General features: G+C 39.9%; 1 pseudogene; it reads left to right on the top strand.

Annotated features, from left to right (window-relative positions):
* LOC103152902 (cGMP-dependent protein kinase 1-like) overlaps window positions 1-23,029 on the top strand; it is a 44,674-nt pseudogene that overhangs the window by 2,770 nt on the left and 18,875 nt on the right.

Genomic DNA, 23,029 nt, shown 5'->3' with positions numbered 1-23,029 from the left:
AGAGAAATGTGTCTGTTAAGACTCCTGCTCCCTGCGCAGCTCGGTGTTTCAGATCATTATCCGCTCCGAGGATTCTCCTCACACACCTGTGCGCAGACGCGTCTCCTGTTCAGCATCCCGTCGTTGAGCTTCAGACGTGCAAAGATCTTGCGAGTTGCCGCATGCTCTCACTCAGATGATTATTTTTAGCTTTTCTCCTGAAAACATGAGCCGGTTTTGTTTTGCGTAAAAAAATAATAATAAAAAAAACAAATAAATAAATAAATAAAAAGAGGATGTACTGATGATGTTCTCCATGAGCTGGAGGAAATCTGAGAGAGTTCGATGTGAGAACTTATGGATTTGCAGAGGGAAGGAAGAGGAAATTGCAAAACCGGGGCAACGGCAAATGATGGGGATTCCTGTTTTCCTCAGTTGCCTTTGAGGTCTACTTCTCCTGATTGGATGATTCATATTTTGTTTCTCAAGGCAACAACACACAAAAAAAGAGAGAAATTGAAATGATTTTCTGCTTTTTTCTTACTAGTATTTTTCTCAGATCGCAGAGGCTTTCATGATCTCCTGATTATCAGCCAGACTGCTTGCCAATCAGGCTTCAGGACGGCTAACAGATGGCTACGGAAAGCCAAGAAGGAACGAACGGTGGCCGAGCCTCAGCTCCAACTCATCAGCTCCGAAATTAAGTTTGAGCTGCAGACGTAGCTCCGCCCTCCGTGATATCCAGGAGGTTTTGATGTTTCCATCCACCAGAACGCCACTGATGCATCTATATATAGCTGGGCCGCACGGTGCAGCAGCAGCGCTCAGTGTTTGGCGTCTCTACATGTAGTGGAGCCGCACAATATCCTGAACTATAATTTGTGCAATGTTGCAGTCAGAAAGGAACAGCTTGGATGCATTATTTAATAGAATATAACATTTCTGGGGCAATGCATTTTAATTCTGTCTGATGACGATATTATTTCCCCACTTGGTTGGACTCTCACTGCTTTTAATGAACAGAACAGAACAGAAATTCTAGATAGAAATTCACAAAAGGTAAACATTAAGCAAAAATAAGGCAAATTTACGACATAAGAAAAGAAAATTGTGGCCTTATTAAAGTAGTTTAGTCAGATTTAAAGAAATATGCAGCAGAGCATGATCATAAAAAGAAACACACAACATGTCTATGTGGTTTCTGTGCATAAGAAAAAGGCGTGCGTGATTGTTGTTGACGGTCTTGTCTCTGTGGTCAGGCGGCATAAACAGGACCATGATTAGGATGATCTGCTGGGATTCTCTGAAGGTCCCATTAATCTGTCAGTGTCATCCGGCTCTTTGGTGGTAAGTTCTGCCGCTTCGACTCTTTGCAGACTGCTAAATGGCGTGCTTTTCTGTCTGCGGCGGCGAGAACAACCAAGCGCGTTGGTTTTTATCTTCCCACACACGGAGGCAGATGACAGGGTTTGTTTCCCATCTCCTCTCCGAGTCTGCAGCCCGCCCGCATGTGTCTGTGTGTTATATGAAAATATAAAGTAATGGAGAAGAGAGAGAGAGAGTGTGTGTGTGTGTGTGTGTGTGTGTCTGTGTGTGGGCTGTGGACTCCCACCAGCTCTCCTGGTGTCTACAGACAAGTTAATGATCCACTGAAATTGTTCCCTGATTCGCTGCTGACAGAGTTTGAAGCGATCCACCAGAGTTTGCAGTGATCACCAGCTGCAGAGTGACGTGGGAATCAGAAGGTTTGCAGTTCCTGTTGTTCGACCTTATGGTGGGTCTTTGTTAGTAGCTACTGTGGTTCTCACAGATGTAGAAAAACGTCTTCCAGATACAAGGAAAGACACTCGTTTCCATTTTTAAACGCGTTCCCGCAGCCGTCATGTGACTCCCACTGAGAGAAACTAAAAAGGAAGAAAGCCAACTTCTGTTCTGTGCAAAAGAAAAAAAATGCATCAAGTAGAACATTGTGAAAAAGTAAAAGAGTCAGTGAATTTAGTCAGTTTCTATGAAATCAGCTATTCAGTCCAGGGTCGGTCCATGGAACATCTCAGGTTTTTGCTTTTTTGTAATGAAATAAAGTCACCTTAAACCCATCATCTCCTGCGGAAAGCTAGAGGTATTAAAGAAGAACTATAACACGTTTGAAGGCTCTCACATTTAATCGACTGTTAAGTGTTTGAGTTGAAAAGCCACAAACTTCATGGTACGGATGTAATTCCCATAATGCTCTCTGTTTTATGGATTAAGTGCTTCTTTGTTATGGAAAATGAACAAGATCTTTGATTCCTTCCAGAGAGCAGTGCACAGAGATCTTAGACATTTCATTAATCAAAATGTGCAAATATTTCTCCATCTTGTTTATTTTGTTCAGTCATACGCAGCACAGACCGAACTCATCTAAGAACAAACAACAAATAGTGCGAAACACTCCAGACTCGCAAGCATTGACAAACCTTAATACAACTGAAAATATATGTTAAAACAACTTAATTTAACATATATTTATATCGACATGTCTCTTGCCATGAATTCAAAGGTCTTTTTTTAATGAAATATTGAGAATATAATCAATAAACAATATTATATATTGCCCTGTTTCTGAAAACAAGTGTTATAATTTATCACCTTCCCATTGGAATTGGTTTTTATGCCACTTTAAGCCTTTTGATTTTGATTTTTTACATTTTTCTTTATGAAATCTGATTTGGACTCATTTATTACACAGTAAACTCTGATCAGATGATAGAAATTGATTGCAGTTACACAATATTAGAGAACAAAACACATGAAGTTGCAACAATGATGAAGATAATATGAGCAAGCAGAGTTTAAATGCAAAAAACTGGACATATTCAAATTAGGACGATGATCGTAACGCCTGTATGTTTTCTGGCTAAAAGGCGATTTAAATAGCTGAATGTAAAACTTGACTGAAGCGTCCCCACGGCAGGTATGAATCCACCCATGTTTGGTATAAAATGCCTCTCTAACATAAAGGTTAAGACGAGACGCCAACGGCTCTAAATAACCGGCGGCAGTTCAGCAGTTGCAATATTCACAAAAGTTTGGCGCTGCAGAAGCTTTCGGGTCAAGAGTTGACATTTGTGTTTCACTCACCAGAAATTCTTTATAAAAAATTCAAAATGACTGCAGATGCTCATATCTATTCTGTAATACGTTCCCTCCGAGGGCTGCAAGAGCAAAACGACATCATTCTGTTTCTGGCTCGACTCATCGGGTCAGAACTTTTTTTGTTTGTGTGTGTGTGTCTGTGTGTGTGTGTGTTGTCTGACAGCTTTAGTGCAGTTGGTCACCAATTTTTAAGTGGGCATGTTTACTATGTGAACAAATGCTGCAGTGGGAGGACTGCGAAGACCTCACATTATGAAATGTCTCAGCCCAAGAAAAAGAAAAAAAAAACTTTTCTCTTGTTCTTTGCTTCCTCAAGTAAAATAACATCGTTCTCTTTTCTCGCCGAGTAGGTTTTTTTTTGGCCTTTGTTGGATCCGACCTCGACATTGACGGAGCTTTTTCTGAGGCTCTGCATGTCAACTCGTTCATCTTTCAAAGACAAAAAAAAAGCCTGGAAGTCCTTTTGGGTTTTTTTTTTTTTTTTCATTGAAAGCCAGATTTATGCTTCATGTTGAACCGGTCTGTGTGAGTTTCAGTCGCTTTTGAAGCTTTTTTATTTCGTCTTTTGTCAACGCTTCTTGTATTTACCATTTTAAGCCTGACTTACAACCTGGCTTCGATTCAGCAGCAAAATATAAACACTGTTTGTATTTTTCACTCCAGTCTTACCATATTCATTAGCAATGTTCTTACAAATTTTAACGCTGACTGCCTACAAAATGAACATGTATTGAAAAACAAATTGTAAATATGAACTACAGCCAATGGTGCTGTAAAACAAGCTCAAATACTTCTTATTTGTCTCTGGAAAAAGGGTAAACATCAAAAAATTAAATTTTCTTTACTCTTTCAAGAAAAATGTTTTTTTTAACTGCAAGACATATTTTCTACATAAAATCAAATTTGTTATTTTCTCTTATAAAGCAACAAAAATATATGTATATATATTTTTTATCAGTATTCAAAATCTTTCACAATTTTGCACCATAAACTGAGGCTACACATCTGCTTTAACATGAATTTTTATTTTTATTTTATTTTTTTTACATATTTTCTTTCTTCTATACTCAATGTCCCCTGTGCTGATATTTGATGCTTCTTCTAATTGATCGGCAATAATTCAAATATTTATTTAAATTCTAGCATATGAATCAAACAGACCGCCTGCTGTTCTGTCAGACTCTTGAAACTTTTACGCAGTAAAACTCATCTTAGTCTTTCAGTTCAGCCTCTTCTGTTGACCTGACACCGATAAAAAGTCTAGATCTAATGAATGCAAATCAGCTGCTGTGAGGATTTCACTGATTTTTAGATTTTATTGGTGTTTCTGCCTCTGATTGGCAGATGGTAATGAGCTAATTCCCCCCTGCTTCCCTTTCAAACACTCTGTCAATATAAGTCGACCATGTTTTACAAAATCATCTCTGGTCAGATTTATTTTATTTCCCCTTAGAGTTCCCGTTTCATTTTCAGCAGAATTATTTTGAGTTGATTATTATTATTTTTTTTATCTCTCCTTAATTATTTCCACTCTTAATTCTCTTTTCATAATTTTTCCCTCTCACCCATCTGTTGTTTTGTTCCTCCTGTTTCTATTCTTTCACACTCGTCACCTTCCTCTCCCTCCATCATCCATTTAATTTCTCCTTACACCTTCCCCCTCCCTCTGTGACCAATGCGGCAACGACGTAAGGGTGAGCGCTTCGTCACCACCTTCCATCCAGTCCTCACTGATTTTCCTCCTGAGTCCTGTTCTGTTCATATACAGACACAGAAGTGGGGCCCGCAATATTTTTCTGTCGCCGAAATAACACCCGGCTCATCTCCGAGAGCTCGTTTCCTCTGCGTATGAATTAAAATGGACCTTATCAAGCAAGTCATAATGGGCGTCTCCCCCCCCACACTCCCCCAAGTTAACGACAAAGTGATATCGCTCAACGTTTCCTCCTGCACCGCAGGGACGCATCTTGTTCGCTTCAGCTCAGAAAAATATTTTATCTGCAAACCTCGACTGGGGATGGAATGTTTCTCCACTGTGTTCGTTTGGTCTGCTGATTGAATTCGGGAGGTAACGCCGCAACTTCTCCTGTTTGAAGTTTCTAAAGAAAATCTATTAGAAAATACTGAACGTTGGTCCTGATTTACTCGCGTGTTCATATGTAGGTCTACTGAAACTTGGAGGATAATTTATAGTCACGTCCATCTCATGCATTTCTTGTTTTGCTTTAACAAAAACTAAATGGAAATCATTCAGCAGCTGCCAGGCAGTGATGATCATTCGTGGTTGCCTGAACTTGGGATTTCAGGCAGCGGTTAGCATGGTGCTTGTGGCAGAACTGTGCTGCAAGCAATACAAATAAGTCACTGCAACTCTTTGGGCAACGCAGTTGCTCCCTCCATCACTTGCCACAACCAATAGGATTGCACCACATGGCCGCTGAGCCATGCTTCACCGCTAATCACTCATTTTTAGTTTTACTAATTAATTATTCTACCCTTTGTTTTTACCAGGTAGGCTGATTAAGAACAGATTCTCATTTTCAACAGCGACCTGTTCTGGAAACATAAAAACTTCACGCCACAGAATATCGTACAGCAGAAACGCGACGAACATCATAAAACAAACAACCAAACCAAAATGACACAACTGCCTACATGTACCGTATCCACATGACAAGCCAACTGCTTGAAAAGCAGGAACATCGATCACTTACTTTATGGATTTCACTGAGTTTATAAAGCTTATGCTGACGTTAAGCTGTAGTGTTTTTCTTTTTTTGCAAGTTGTTCCAATCCAAAGGCGAAAGGCGAATTTGATTGGGCATCATATGGTTTGGTGTTGATGCTAACCATTTTTACTAAAAAGAACCCCAAATTAAATAGTGATTTTAGGGTTCTGCATTAAAACAATTCTCCTATTGTACACTTATTTTAGCTACCTGATGCTTAAATTTACATTTCACAACAACAACAAAAACAAAATCTATTTCTCCTGCCTTTAATAATCCAATAATGCTCCTTTACACTGAAATCAAATTTTTGTAGCAACTTAACGCAGCTTTGTAAGTCTGACTAAACTGTAGGTGTTTTTGGATTAAACCCTGAGTGGGCTATTTAAATGTTAGCAGATTTTTTTTTGGAAATCATTCAGCAGCTGCCAGCCAGTGAGGATCTATGTCGCATTCACCATCTTCCTTCCACTCACTTTGTCTCTTTCAGTCCATTTCAATAAAACTGAGCCCTCCACTCTCGACAGGAAGGAAAACCTTTGGCTCTGCTGGCTGAGAAAGAGAGAGAGAGAGAGAGACATCCTTCTCCTCCTCTTTAGATTCTGTATGACGACGACGACGGCTCAGCTGCTCGGTATTATTTGCATCTAGAGGGTAGAGCTGCTCATCTAAGCAACCAAGTCACAGTCCAGAGTTTATAGAAGACCCAAGTGATTGAAAAATTTGAAACCAGACATCGTTGGAGGAGACAATAAAACAACAACAATAAAACAAAGCAACTATGGAGCCATTAAGAGAAGAAACCATGACACTGTTTAAGTGCCTCTGTTGGGGGACGATGGCTCCGAACACCAGGAGGCAGTAAAGAACATAGCATGTTCTGGGGACTACCTGGAGCCTCAGGCGGGATATGATTTAGGGGCCCGTCTTCCCGTTAAGAACATCAGCACCACTAATCAGTACAGATGTGGTAGAATCTGGTAGACGGGTCCCAGTTCAATTGACTAAGATAACAAAAAAACAAAACAATCACTGATAATTGGTTAATTATTATTGATAGGTATTTTGGTACAAACTGAGCTGAAACACAAGGATTAAACTCGCAGCCTCACACTGTCGCCATGGTAACGCAACAATCGAACTATGAAGGCGACTCTTTGCACTTTTACAAAGTAAACTTGGCAATTTAATCTTAGATGTAAATGTCAAGCAATTTAATTCGTCTCTGCTGAAACAGTTAAATCAAAAATAATGGCGTTCTCGTTCTCGATAAACAAATGTCTGGGGGCGGAGGGGCCCTGGGTGGCTTTTTAGCTCGTTTTGTCTTGGACGAGATTTGTTGTCAATTCATTCCTCTGTGGAACAAGGAGATCACTGACGCAACATTAAATAAATCCACATTGAAAAGTTGAGAGATAAAAACAAAAACAAAAACAAAAAACTAAACATAAAGCCCTCCTGGGAAGTGCAGAAACAAATGTAAAAAAGAAATTATGACCCGTTTGCTGATCCAAAATTATTATTATTATTATATAGGTTGTTTTTTAGTTAGATTTTATATTATGATTTACCTTATAGGTTATATAAAGGCTCTGTCTTTGAATGTCTTTTAAATATTGGTGTCCTTTTGGTGATGTTCTTTGTAAAATAGCACGTGAAAGACTTTTTACGTGTTTTTTTAGAGTGGCAGTATTTTGATTTTGGGTGGTTTCGAGATAGCAGTGTGATCGATTTAGTGCACAAAGCCTTACTGTGTTTTGAATTCCAGTCAGAATCTTCTCCTGTGCAAACAGAACTTGTGCAGATTGTGATAAAGTCACGGATGAAGTCTTGCACAGTCAGACTTGGGGTTAAAGTATGGTGCAGTTAGCACATACCTCATAGTGAAAAGCATTCTGGGAATGTTTTATAACAGAACTCAATCAAAGAAACAAGAAAGAATCAGCAGAGCGGAGTCATGATTTCACGATGAAGAGTGTTTTTCAGTTTACAACAGTGAGAGGAACAGGTTAAGGACAGCGTATCAGAGCTTTGTAATGCGACTTTAAGTGTTTTCAGTTATTCAGCTTTTGTCTAAGGCTAAAAGCTGCTTTTCGCAAAGTTAAGGCATCATCCTGATGCAGACATCCTCGTCGAACACAAGAGTTAATGTCGATGTCGCTCCCAATTGTTGCATCATGTTGGACCTCGTATTCAGGTTCTGCTTTATATCTTCTATCTGTCTGCACTTTGGACAATAAGAACCTTCAGCTCAAGCATGCTACTGTATTCACAGTTAATTAACCAAACACCAAACATCTGAAACGTTTCACAACTCCTTCTTTGTCCAACGTTTTGTAAAACACGTTGCAGACACGTTCGGTTTTCTTGTGATCTTTTTTTTTTTTTCTTATCTGCGTGAACGCAGCGGGTTTTATTCAGTGACATCCGTTTCTTCCATGCTTTGCAACTTAGATTGTATCCCAGAAACTAGAACATCTCCTGACAGTTTGTGAGATACTCATCAGCTCGGGTCCCGATAATTCCTCCTTTGCCCAGAGGCGCCGCGCCGTTTGTGAGATCAATCTGAGCCGGAGGACGTTTTGAATGAATCGGCTGTCTGTTCTACACCACCCGGCTGCCATTGATCAGGCGCGCGGTTTCAGTGTTTACGAGCTCGGAGATGACAAATGATCAAACCTGCAGAAAATAACTTCGGCTGTTTGATAAAAGACGGAGCTGAAGCCGCCTCCCTCGCGCAGATGCTCACACTGTCAAAAAGAAGCGTGAAGACAACTGCAGACAGGAGAGTTAATTAAACACCGAGCGTTTCAGATGAAGGTTCCTCTGGAGCTTCGATGGGATAGAGTAGAAACACAATCTTGAGTGTCTAGGAGGACAAACCATTGTTTTATAACAACATTCTAAATATTTCCAGGTCGCATTTACAAATCAAGTTAATTTAACATTTTTAGAGAAATGGACTGAAGTTATTTAATTGTGGAAATATGGGGAATTCAAGATTCTGCAGTCGGATCCAAGACTTTCTGACGTGAACTTGTCCCATTTCAGAGTATTTTTCGGTTTCTTTTTAGGTATTTTACTACATTTTTTTAATTTTATGGGTCAATCAAAGAACTTTAGATACTTTTTTCCCCATTTATTTAACCTTTATTTTACCAGAGTAAAATCCCATTAAGGTAAAAAACAAAACAAAAAAGGGAGTCCTGGCCAAGGGGCAGCAACAAATATAACACATAAAGTTACACAGTTTATAGAAAATGATAAGCTATGAGAAGCAGGTAAATGTCAATCTATCAGCCTCAAATGCTTTTACTTTGGATGAATTCAGCTGATTTTAAAGTTTCCTGAAATAAGCTCCAGGATAACGGAGCGGCAGACTGAACAGAAGCTTCTGGGCAGGAACAGAAAGAAACAGCAATTTGTGCGAGCGAAGAAATTAAGAGTCAGAATTTCTCTCAGTGCAAGATATCGGCCAGCAGGAGTCTAAGTGATGCCCTGGAAATGAAAGTTAACAGATGGGAGAAGCTCTCCATAATCCGGCACAGACATAAGAGTTGCAGAGACACAAGGCTTTTTTAGCAATATATGCTAAACACAATTTAGTTTGAAAGTAAAAGTCCAACTTTTCACGAGGTTTCCCACATTGGGTTTGAAAATGAGGGAGTCATTGATCAAAATCCCCAGATATTTATATGTGTGAACCTGCTTTATTTCATTTCCACTGGAAAAGAACAATGGGATATTTTGGTGGGCCTCTGTATCCGGAAAAATAAATCTATTAAGAACAATTTTTCATAGTAAGAAAGAGCATTAGATAGCAACAAAGTCTTTCTATAATAGTTCAACAGCCTGAGTAGGAATGGATCCAGTGCGATAAATTACTGTATCATCTGCATAGAAATGCAAAGTCACATCAGACACTTTCTGCCCCAATTCGTTTATATGAATTACGAATAGAAGAGGGCCTAATATAGATCCCTGCGGAACTCCTTATGAACTACAGCTTCAGAACAAACGATCATATTTAATACATTGTGTCCAATTTCTGAGATAAATTTTTAACCAAGCAAAGGCTTGTGCCTGGCTACCAGAACGTTGCAGTTTACAGTACCAAAAGCTTTGAACAAAGCCACAAAAAGAGACGTGCAGCACAATGTTATTGTTAGTTAAGAACAATTATGTCGTTAACCACCTTCAACTCAGCTGTTATGGAATTATGCTTGTTTTTAAAGAAAGATTGGGAGGATGAGGTGATAATATTGGCAGATTAAAATTCCTTAACTTGGTCACTAATAGACTTGTAGAATTAGTGCCAGCATTGAAAGATTAGATATAGGCCTAATATTTGTTAAAACGGTTGGTTGATTGATTGGCTGGATGGATGAGTGAGTGAATGAATAGATTGATTGACTTTATCCTGACTATTTCTTGTAGATATTTCAGTTGTTTTTCTCTCCCTCCTCTTCTTCTCAGGTCAAAGGAGCTGATAAAGGAAGCCATCTTGGACAATGACTTCATGAAGAACCTGGAGCTCTCTCAGATCCAGGAGATTGTGGACTGTATGTACCCGGTGGATTATGGGAAGGACGCCTGTATCATAAAGGAAGGAGATGTCGGCTCACTGGTGTTCGTCATGGAAGGTGAGAGCAAGAACACAGGCTGGAACCGGTTCCGAGATGGGAATCGGTCTAAAAGAGTTATCTGAGATGGATTTTATAGACAAGAACAGAAGGCTTTAGGGTTTTATCTCTGTCTCTTCCAAATGGTTCAATTTTAATCTATTTCTTGTGTTTCCCTCTGTACCTAATTCGCTTCTCCTTTGTACCTCCGTCTATCTGTACCTTCTTTGTATCCCGTTGTGTCTCTACCTCCATCTTCCTTTGCTTACCTTCTTCTGTCTTTACCTCCTTTGTGCCTCCTTCTGTTTCTACCTAGTTCTACCTGCCTGTCCTTTTGCTTTGACATCAACCTAGAGAAGAATCCCGAGTTCCAGCTCTTAGATAATAAAATCCAACACCTTGCGTATTTTTTAGCTCAGTGTGTTGCTTCAATCCAGACCATTCTCTAATAGGTCTTGGACAGCTTCATCTGGGATGTGAAACACGATAAATTTTATGTTTGACATGAAACCTTGCGACCGACTAGAGTCCCTACACAAAAACAGAACAGTTTGCATTGTTCTTGCTGTCTGTGCCATAGAGGGACTGGAGGTTTCATCGCGGCTGAATGGGAAACAAGTTCGGTAAAGGTTCATTTAGTGTTCCTTCAGAGTTTTTGGACACGGGAAATATTCAGCAAAATTAATGAATCCGTATGACCTGCAAAAGGCAAAGTAGCCTTCTCTTTAATGAGCCTCTGGTTGAAGCAGGAAGTTTATCTCAAAGGTCGGTTTAATCCTCACTGCTGAACATTTACTGCTGCTGGCTTTCTTTTGGCAACGCTGAACGGTTACTAGTTCCTCTGTTGCTGTCATCCGCTTTGTACAACCTTCAAAATGGAAATGAGTTTCTTTTTTTATTATTGCTATTGAGCTGCCGCTGGTGTCAGAAACAAGATATAATTATGTTTTTCTTCCTTCAGCTGGAAGTTTGGTTGGAAACTGGTCCCTGCTCTCTTTTGCCTGTTGATGGAGATGAAGAGTGAAGCAAATGACTCGTTCTCCTGCAGCGTTGCTGCGGATGCAAAATGTGTCATCGCTTCCAGCTGAGACGATGCACAGCCAGTCAGCTTGCCACAAAGACAGAAGATTTTCCCCTGTAGCGACAGACTTTTAGAAAACCTAGAACAGGAAATGTAGTGGGAATGTTGGAACTCTGATTAATTTGTAAAGAGCTCTAGAAAAATACGACGCTACGATGAGAAGTCCGCTGTAAGTTCCTGCTGTCTGTGTGCAGAGCTGAACAATGGGTGCGTCTGATGCTGCCCTTTCTTCCGGTTAATATTTAGGAGGTGAAATGCTGTGTCCATGACAACAGACTTTATGAATTTGTGGTTTATCAGATAGTGCTCTGCTTTGCTTGGCTGTGCTGCAGTTTTCATCTACAGGCGGATGCAGTGTTTGGACTCCAAACTCAGGTCAAACTCAGGAAAGTTGACCTGAAAGAGTGACGATAAGAAATGATTACATTTTCTAATATCTTGAGGACAGCCGCTTCAATATTTCTGGTATTTTCTCCTATAATTCCTACTGTGTGGCTCTTTGCATCCCTTCTTGGATGGACAGTGAAGTTAGTATGTCGGACAAAAACTATACATGGTTGCCTTGGCTTAAAAAATGATTTGAGCTGAATCTTCCTTCACTCCTGACATTTTATTCCTCCTCTGTAATTCATCTATCTTGATCATCCTTTGACCAACCTCAATGTTTTGTCATATTTTCAATAAATATTCCAAATAAGTTAACAAAAAAATGCTGATGAACTTTAACCATCCTTATGCTCCATAAATAAGTGTCTTTGAAGAATTTGTTACCTACCAATTAACAGTATACAGTATATTTTGTTGGTAGCCCAACAAGCATTTTTGGCACTAGGGTGAAGAGTAGGAAAATTAGATCTAGCCTCGTTATTATTACGCACCATGTCGTTAGGACCCACAACCTTTGCGCCTACCTCCTAGTGGGCAACATTTACAGAAAGCGGTGGAGGGTAAGACAGAGACGGAGGTGGACGGTCGACATCAGGGATCGGACGAGAAGATCTGTGGGAGAATGGACGGCCATCGCCAGAGAAAGAAGAGAGTGGAAAGCAGTGGTGGAACCAGCATCTGTTGTCCCCGACCCTCAACAATGAGGATGCGACTAGACAAGACTACGATTCCTCTTAGTTTTGCAGTTTGCAGATTCACTGGGTCACATTCTTGAGTTGGAATCATATGGATTGTGTGATCAGTGTGTGGATTGGAGCAGCAGTAAATGACCAGAAGGTCCTTATGACCAGAAGGTAAAAAACTAAAAAAAAGAACAGTTACAGTCAGGTTCCTCTCCACCTCTGGATGGATTTTATTGACATGACATCTACATTTAAACATCTGAGACGTATTGTGATATAAGTGCAGTCTGCAATACAAGCAGAAGCTTTTGCACATGTTGGTCTCTTTCCCCTCTGCTGGAGGAACACGATGGGATGAGAACTGGGAGGGGCTCCGAGATCAAACCCTCTCCGGCTTTTCTCCGTTACTACGCTCAGCTCGTTTGTTATATTTATAGCCGGATTTGAGGTCAGTGTTTTACATAAGAATCCCGTTCGGTAACGTGATCCTCCCACTGAAAACGTGCCGTGATGCTGGTGTCGTACTGGATCTGCAGTCGGGAGACGTTTAAGATTTCACACATCTGGAGGAATGAACGGTGTGCCGTTACCGTCTCGACAGAACAGAGAGGACCTCTTCAGGGGGAAGACACTGATTGAACACATTCGAACTGCAGGAGATTCCTGTTGAAACGTCGTCCCTCAGTCACACTTGGATATGTTCTATTATGAAGACGCTGTGAGGATAAATTTAGCTCCACCTCCTCATTAGAGTCCACCTGACCTTTTCAGAGCAGCTGTAGGTCTGCTTGTGTCTTCAGGTCCTTTCAAACCTTTTGTGGCGTAGTGGCGCTGGACTACACTGAGAGCCGACAACAATCCTCCAGATGGCTGGTCCCGTGTTGGTAGGCGGCAGCGCGCGGTGTGCAAAATAACCAATGACATTTATGTCCAAAAAAAAACAAAAAAAAAACCTGCTGGGTGAATAACACACACGCTGAGTCTAAGAGCACGTCCTCACAATGTGAGAGGCGTCTTTTCTGTCGGGTTTTATATTAGAGCCAGATTAGATAATTATCTAATCAATGTTAAAGGAACTGGTTTTAGAGAGGAGTCTGCTGTGGGCGGATGAAGTTCAAAACAGACACATTTTTTTGAATGCGTTATATCTATGTGTGCATGTAGCTTTGTTTGTCTATCTTCATCAGGACTTGTGCTATTGTTTGACTCTGTGAGTACCTTTTTTTTTTTCCAGTGTTTGAACCAGTTTTAGATCAGACCTCCTGATCATTTGAACTCCGCCTCCACCTGGACTGTGTTGCGTTTCAAACTAAATGTTAAAACCAAATGGCCTTGCCTGAATAGACTCTGGGTAGGAACATGTACTGAAGCACACTCTCACTACTTGCCTGACAACAGGTTATGAGAAAGGTCTAATCGTTTTTCTTTATATTATTTTTACAACTTATTAGATTATTCAAAGAGATCATCATATTGATCCATTAAAAAAAAAATTACTACCACGTTGTCCATAATGTCAGACAGAAACAAAAATCTCTCTAGATGAAATTCTGACATAACTTGCTCATTCCTTTCTCTATCTACTTAACCAAAGCAGCTACATGAATAAAAGCTTTTTTTTTTTTTTTAGATAAAAGTTGTCTCTTTAGATTTGGATGCAGAAATACAATTCTATGCATGATTTATTTCTTTATTTATCATCAAATAATGGTCGCTCATCCATCGGCAAGGTTTGTTATATCCTGATATTAGATATATCAGTCTGGAAGTTTAGCATTGTGACAGGAATATTTTATATATTTCCCACTGTTGTGTTCACTGAAGCAGTGACTTTCTATGGAGGACATTTTGATATTTTGCCAATAATGTATTTGACCTAAAACAACTTATTATATTGCTTAGAGAGATAGTTGGATCTATGGAAAATTTCAGAGCTGAAGTAATTGTTTGAATAACAACATATTTAGCATCAAACATGAGGTATAATGAACACATCTGATGAAGTATCGATTCCCTTGGTTTAGGCATACCTGAAGGAGTCAGAATTTTACTACGACACCTAAACCCAACATATTAGTGGGTCAAAATCAACATTTAATAAATCTATTAAAGTATATATTCCATACTATGAGGTTCATTGTGAATGCCTCCCAGCCCCTTGATGTCACTGACATAATGTCAAATCAATAGGACTGATCTAGAAGAGCTAGAAAAACTGAAAAAAAAATATGATTGTTATTAAATTCCGATGAAGGACAGGTGTACCACACAACTGTGTACACGAACCACTTCTGTTCTCAAATGTACAAATGAACACAGAGAGATGAGCGGGGGAAGATAAGATAGTCAGAACACCGGGAGAGCAACTAACACGTGAGAGCGGGCGGCACAATCCGGGATATTTACGGGAAAATTATAATACGTGCTTGGTCAGAATATGATAGAAATAAGTATGAAAACTAATAACTTACCGAACAAGGTATATTTCCATGGGTTTCATGTGAAATACATAAGTGTCGTTTCCTGACTGCAGAAATCCCAATGCAATCCGGGTTGGGAAGTTACGTCACTCGGCAGAAAATACATATTTTCCAAATGAAAGTACTTCTTGGACTTTTATTGAAGTATTACTCTCCTTTGACATACATTTACATCACGTTAGAATAAATGCAATGCAGATTATTCAGGAAAGGAAATGGGAAAAATCGGACTTATAACCATTATTTGAATGGAGAGGATAATGTTTGGCCGGGCGTGGAGCCCCCTATCGGCTAAATAAGGTATTGAAGCTAGTAACCGTATTTTTAAACGTCGCACACGGACGTTCAGATGCAGACTTTCAGACAACATTCAGAGATGCAGACTTTCTAAAATGACAAAAATAAAGATTTTGTCAAAAAAAATATTAACCACCATAAAGGTTTTAAAGATATTAAAATTGATTAAATAAAATTACAGCATAAATATATTTTTTTCTTTCATAACGCGCGAAAGTTCGGAGCGAAAGTCAAGTCCGAACATTTGACGTTCGACTTTCAGAGAACGTTCGGCCGACGTAGTCTTAACATTTGCTTGCTAGCTGGGTTCGTGAGCACGGCGGGAACGGGGGAGTAAAAAAACAAAACGGTAGCTTCTCGGTCAAAACGGGAGACTTGACAGGTGTGCGCCGATCAGAGTGAAAAGGTTCCAGCTGCAGGATTTATACTCCTGGCTCTTTATTTGCTTTGTGTTAAACATGGTGAATTAATGTAGATTTTGCGCCCACCAGTGCTGAATGCTCTCTGTCGCCGTGGATCCTTACAGACGTGCGTTTCAGGAGCAGGGGCGGAAGTTTAGGGAGCACGAGGGGGCGCAGATGGCGGCTAAATATAAAGACTTCTGTCACAGGAAGAGGAAGTGATTCCCCCCCACCCCACCCCAAAAAAAAAAAAAAAAAAACAGCACGAAAAAGATGAGGTTGGTATCTTATGTTGAGTGGGTGTGTGTGTGTGTATTTGTGTATTTGTGTGTGAATGTGTAAACATTACAAACATGATCCTCATTATTTGTGGTTTGGCAGAAGAAACAGATGCAGCAGTTTTGTCTCATGATGTCACACACACAGAGAGAGCTTTGTGGTGAATGCGGTTGCTTAGCAACATGTTGGCTAATCATTTTACTATTGGAAATTACAAATTTGGAATCAGTTATTTAAAACTAAAGCAAAAAGAAAAAAAACACACAGTGAGGCAGGGAGAGTGGCGAGAATGAAACCATGAGACAAAAAGAAAACCGAATGCATTCAAAATAATCAGAAAAAAACATTAGAAAATAATGTTTGAAATGAATTCAATTAAGTCCAAAAATGTCCTCCATAGAAACATCAAAAACTCAAAACTTTTAGGTGAGAGAAATGTTACAGTCCGAAAACGCAGAGTATTATTCATCCACAGTTCATGTCAAATGATCCGTTCATTGTTTTGTGTCACGGCATGAGACTGCATGGTAGACAAAAAAAATAAAATAAAATAGAAGATATGAAGGAATCTGTGACAGCTCAGCAAAGATGTGAGAAAAGTGCAGGAACAGATAACATCATGATAACATCATCCAGGCTACTGTCTTTGAGCTGAGTGAGATCAGATTAAGGCAGCTGATATTAAGCTTAAATAAGATCCGAATTTTACCAAAATGAATCGTCTGGCTTTTAAAACACTATGTTCAGTGACTGTATTTCTGCAAAGGATGCAAATAATCACAGGTAGGAGTAAAAAAAACATAATTGTGGTTGAGTGATTATGTAATCTACCATCAATTAATAAAAAAACCTAATTAATCAAATTAACAAATCAATTAAAACTATTCCAGCTAGTCACAATGAAAATATGTATTTTATACATAATGTATAAGTGAACAATGAACAATAAATTTGAAGCTAGACAATAACAATTTAGTGGAGTTAATTTTCTTCATAAAAAGACTGAATCCCGTGACTACACGTAGGATATAAATTTAAGAATATAATTTTAATTAAATATTCGGCAATATCATGGAAAGGAAAATGGTTAGTTATCAAAATGATTTTCTAAATTCTTTTCAACAAACCGTGTCAATAAATACGAAAGATTTTCAGAAACGTTGACTGATAACCTTTTCTTGTATGTCGTTGGGCTTTATTGTTTTTTTATTACGAATAAGTATACTCTCAAGTTGTTATTAGGTTATTACTACAATATTTAGCAGAGTTTCACTAAAATTCAGCACAAATGAAACAAATTGCTTACAAATTGATTTCCTGTATCTTTAATTCTCCCCATTATCACCCTGAGTTTCTCTCCCTTATTATCCTGTTACCCAATCAGAGTAATTATGTTGACATTTTTAATCACCCGACCGTTGCTTTTTGTGAATATGCTATTTGCTGCAGAATTATTTCCAAATCTGTCATCAGTGAATCTGGCAGGAGGATCCTGACAGAGCCTCGGTGTTTTACAGTTTGCAGCAGAGCCTCTGAAGGTTAACTGGTTCTCCGCTTTGTTCAGACGATCTTCTTTCAGGCCGAGAAGCTGCCGTTACCTGCGACGAAAGCAGGAATTAATTTTCACTCCAGCTAACGAGACGCAGCGCTTAGCGGCTCACTGCTGTCGGCCGTCGTTCTGAAAGCTCTCCCTCTGCTGTAATGAGCTCCTGAAGCCTCAGCCGCTGTGCTTTTCTTCCTTACAGTGATTACAGGAACAGAGACATGAGCGGAGGAGGTCTCACTCTGATCTGTTTGTTTGTCGTGGTGAGAGCAGTTGAGGCTCCTTACATGGATAAGTGATTACACACACACACACACACACGCGCACACACACACACACTGCTTCGGGCTTTCCGGAGCAGCAAACAGATTGTGTTTCAAACGTCAAGCCAGAATCTAGCAGCTGCTTCTGTGACTCACCTGGATCCGAGTTCTGGCTGAATCACTAAAAACAAATTCGTCTGATCGAGTAAAAGATGTGTATCTGTTAAGCAGGTCTGTGGGTCAAACCCATTCGGATTATTACAGACTAGGGCTGAAATGATTAATCAGATTAATTGTGATGAAATGATTGTTGACATAATCATCAACTTTTATGGTAATTGGTTAATTGTTAACCATAAAAGGCCATTTGCTGAAAGAACAACATACCCGGAGTAGTAATTACGTCAAAACTATACAGGAAATATACTGATTTAGCATTTAAGATATATATATATATATAACAACTTTGTCTGTAAATATATTCTAGCCAGAACCCCTCAAAGGTCCTGGTTTTAGTTTAGCTTCTTTCAAAAAAAAAAAACTTCAATTCAAATAAATATTCAAAATATTATCCCTACACTATACACTCAGCTTCGTACATTGATGATGCCAGAAGCGTACACTTTGTTTATTCGCATCTTTTAACGCATTTCTAACACCATATTAAAAAGATTTAAGTGGTTAAATATAAAATCTGCAGAATGTGCACATCAAGCGTGAAACCACTCAAACAATGTGTAATTTACTCGTATTTCAAGCTTTCCACTGGGTCAGAGTCATGCGTACAGTCACATTGTTACATTTGGTTGTAGGCATTAGCGTTCACTGTGGCTGTTAAAGAAAAAAAAAGAAGAAAAAATCTCACATCAGACTCCACAGAATGTCCCCCCCCCCTTTTCTATAGAGAAGGTGGACAGAGTGATAGAGCAGCAAAAGGACAAGTGTGGGCGCACGTTTCAGTTCAGCCTGGCAGAAGTCAAACTCTCAGTTGGTGTGGCAATTACTGAGAGATTTGACTGGCCATGCAGCTGTTACAGTAAGTGATGCGGACTGGCAGAGAGAGGGGAAAATCGTTCAAATGCTACAGCTAATAGCATGCACCGCCGTGCCGATTTTTTTCTGATAACTGCCTTCTGTTAAAGTACGGAACGTTTGAGGAATGCTGTGGATTTTAATTGAAGAGAAACATAAACAGGAGCTCAAACTCCTGTTTGTGGTTTTTTAGGCTGCTTGTAAATTCCGATTTCAGTCCTGTTATTCATCTGGCCTAACCAAACGACCGGACCGAGACCCGCTTTTTGAGTCGATCCCAGTCTGCTTTCAAACAAACTCTGGTGCGGTTCACTTCTGGTGTGAACACAGACCGGCCTCCATGTAGTTTTGGACTTTATGAGCCACTATTGCCGGGCAGTTGCTAGCGCTACCGCTGATAAAACCGAAGCCGTACCTGATCTGCCGTTTTCTGCACGTTGTCTCTTTTTGCTCGCAGCTTCCGTTTTTACAGATGGCTTTGCAAAATTAGAAATATCCCATGGTAGAACCAGCGTACGAATGAGCTGCTAATTACATTCAAAATGATATTACAATGTAATTGTGCACAACAAAAACACAGCAAGTAATTTCTGACAAATGGGAGCAACGATCGTCACCCACGTGGCTGTGTTTGCAGTGAAAGAAAGCAACAAAAAAGTCTGCTTTTGGTCCAAAACAAACAAGGGACCAAAGCAGACTTTCCTGGTGGGAACACATCCTCAGGTGAAATAATTCGGTTCTCGCAGAGGGTTTAGACTAGCAGCCAAACACAGACAAGGGAGGAAGGAACAGACGTCTCAGCATTTCTTTGTCTTTCTAAAGGAACTTTTCTTTAAAATATAAATGAGCTGATTTTTCACTGAAACTTCTAGAAGAGCCATATTTAACATGCGATGACTTAGCAATGTGTTCGCTGGCTTGAAAACAGGAGGAGACGCTGCTGCAGGGCTGCAGTCCAAACCTCTCACCTTGCGCAGCTCCTGATCCTTCTCTTCTATTTCTGTTTCTTGTTGCTCTTTTCTTCCTTTCTTCCGCTGTCGGGCTGAAATCAGCAGAAGCAGTTGCGTGTTTCCAGTTCTGTTAGATTTTTGTTCTGGGATCGTGAGACTCATAAACAGAAGACTCTCAATCACGCAGAAAACCGTGTGCACAGTCACAGTTGGGCTTAAAGAGATTAAGGCACTGGGCACCAACACAAGCAGTAGCAGTTAACAGTTTGAGTCGTTAAGCCCAAAATAATCTCAGTCTGATATTTCTAATATAAACATACAGTAAACATGATCACGGATGAATACTGCAGCAGTTAATTTATTCTCGTTCAGCACTTCCAGAGACAATCAAACAAGGGTTGCTGTAACCATGTTTACTGTGAATTCATACTGATGTTATTATAGCTGTTGTGTTTCCCCAAAGACCAGTTCTGACTGTTAGAAATGTTGAAAGACGATCCAGTCTGATCCATTTACCGACTTTTCTTTCTTCTTTGGTTCTTTAGTCCTTCAGCTACTGGAGGATCTGGATCAGATCTTGGAGCACCCGACGAGGGTTCAGCTGCAGCTTGCGATGAATGTGTGTGTATGCGTGTGTGTGTGTGTGTGTGTGTATGTGTGTCTTTTTCAGTGCGATGATCATTACAGCCTGTGATTATGGCAAAAGATCCTGTGTGTGTTTATCCTGTTCGATAAAACGATTGTCTCCATCTGCTCTGTGTGTTAGAGACACAGCAGGGTTAATTATTGCTCCGTGTGTGTGTGCGTGTTTTTGTTTGTTGTGTGTTTGTGTGCGTGTGTGTGTGTGTGTGTGTGTGTAATGCCAAGCAGATAATTTCTTTCCTAGCAGGTAAAAGAAAAAAAAAAGAAACAGCTTAGACTATTCCATTTTTCCTTCTTGGAAAAGATCCATAAGTCATCACGTTTTTATCTGAACTGAATCTGCTGTTGAGTGAGAGGAAATCTGCTGCAGCTCTTCTGCAGCAACACAAACAGCCAGACCTTAAACCTCTGTTGTGGCAGAGAGGTGGAGCTCACCGATGGTACAACTGAAGCTTCAGTCGCCATTGCCGGGAGAGATTTCCTCTAACATTCATCTAAAAACATACAACTTGAAGTCTTCCCCTGACTTCCTGTCTTTCTCTTTGATCTGTATTACATTTCAGTAATTCATGTTCCTGGACTTAAAAAGCTTCTGTTCTGAAGTTTAATTCCCATTTTTGAAAAGTTTTCTGATTAAATGCTCTTCAGCAATTATAGTTGATACATTATATGAAAGACCCACTTCCTAAACTAAACAGACTAAACACAGTCTTGTCACTATGTTTGCATCTGTTGCTACTGCTGCAGCCCAGTTTTACTCAGAACTACAAAATTCCAACTTTATAGTTGGAAAAAGAAAAATCAACTGGAATGCCCTACAAAGTTGCATTTCATAATGAGAAACTGGGACTGCCTCCATATTGAAACTGACTTGCCGTTTCTCGCATGGACAGTAATAAGATGAGTTGGAAGCATCTCAGTTTTACATGAAAGAGTGTGTGTCTAAAATCAGTGTCACACGTAGCACCTGAAACTTTAAACTGAAGAAATTAAAAGTGGGGTTAGATTATGGAAAGTAAAGTTAAACTGATGCTTTTTATTAAACAAGCAATGCCTACGAGCGCCGCCATGTTGAAATACCGACTTCTTGACTTGAATGTTATCGTCGATGTGACATCAAAACGCATCTCCGACTTCCGGGGTATCTGGAACGCTCAAACGGTGACTCTTCTTCTTACAAGCCATTATGAGATAGCATTTCTTAGCTGTGACAACAGTGCCCTCCGGTGGAGAAAGAATTAACATTACTGCACCAATGCTAAAAAGATGCTGAAAAACACAAATGTAAGAATGGTTTAAAAATACATTTATATCCCCATAATCTATTGAGTCATCATTGCTTTACCCTCAAGTTGTCCGCATTGGGATTGAATAGGTGAAACGTCAAGTATGTAAACTCACATGTCCCTCTCTCAGATGGAGCTCCTTCCTCTGGGGGATCCCAAGAAATCAGAGTGGTTTTACAGTCTGGGTCTGTACTGGGATCTCCTCTTTGAGAGCCAACATCTAGAAAGCATCCATAGGGAGGATTTTTTTTAATTTTTTTATCAAATTAATCATGGCTGACTGCTTTTGAAGTGGAGGAGAAGCAATTCTGCTCTCCTTGACAGAGCTCCTCTTCTTATCCCCAAGGCAGAATTCAGTCTTCATTAAAGGGGGAGTTAATTTCAGCTACTTGTTTCCTGGATCTGGTTCTTCAAGTCATAATCCATATCTTAGAACCATAGGGGATGGTTGAAACGCAAATGGGACAGTAATACTCAGGACCTTATTTTCCAGCTCAGCTTTTTCTTGATAATAGATGATAGACCTTGATAGGCCGGCGCAACACCCTCATTATTGCAAATGGAGTCTTATCCGTCTTTTCATCTCTGGCTCCATCCTGCCATCAGTCAGGAACACCAGGATACTGCATGAGGCAGAGACTCACCTCCGACCTCCTTCCAGATCCCAGGTCTCAGACTTAATGGCGCACCATAAATCCAGTCAGTCGAAATATTAACAGACAACTATGACTTTCAAGTAACAAATAAAAATGCCAAGTTTGGTTCACAATTTCTCTATCAATTTAGCTCTGCTTCTCCGTCTTCCTGTAAGTATGAGTGTTAATCTTCTGTGAGATGTTCTGCTGATCAGTTGGCAGTTTGATTTATCGATTGTGTCCACTGGTGTTGTATGTCAGTTAATGTCAAAGGGAGACGATTAAACACAAACGCACTCCGTCTTAAGGTTACGTCAGGTCCCTGAATGTTGCTTAACACACCTCCAGTTCACAGAGAGGACCACATCATGCAGGTGCGTTTGTGTTGTTGATTGCCCTGACATTTCCGTTCCCAGCTGCATTAATCCGTCTTCATTAGTGTCAGTCGGAAACGGCAGAGTCCAAATGCCAAGCACCCTGTGTCATACAAAGAAAAGTGACACACGGATATGAAAATCTCTGGGCTGAAAGCGTTCTCACCTAAACGTACCAAGACTTTTGATTGGAAGGCACTTAAGTCAATCAGATCAGCACATATTGTGGCG

The sequence above is a fragment of the Poecilia formosa genome, unplaced genomic scaffold, assembly GCF_000485575.1.
Source record: "Poecilia formosa unplaced genomic scaffold, Poecilia_formosa-5.1.2 Scaffold333, whole genome shotgun sequence".
Classification (NCBI taxonomy): domain Eukaryota; kingdom Metazoa; phylum Chordata; class Actinopteri; order Cyprinodontiformes; family Poeciliidae; genus Poecilia; species Poecilia formosa.
Note: the sequence above shows the minus strand (reverse complement) of the source record. Positions and strands in the feature narration are given on the sequence as shown.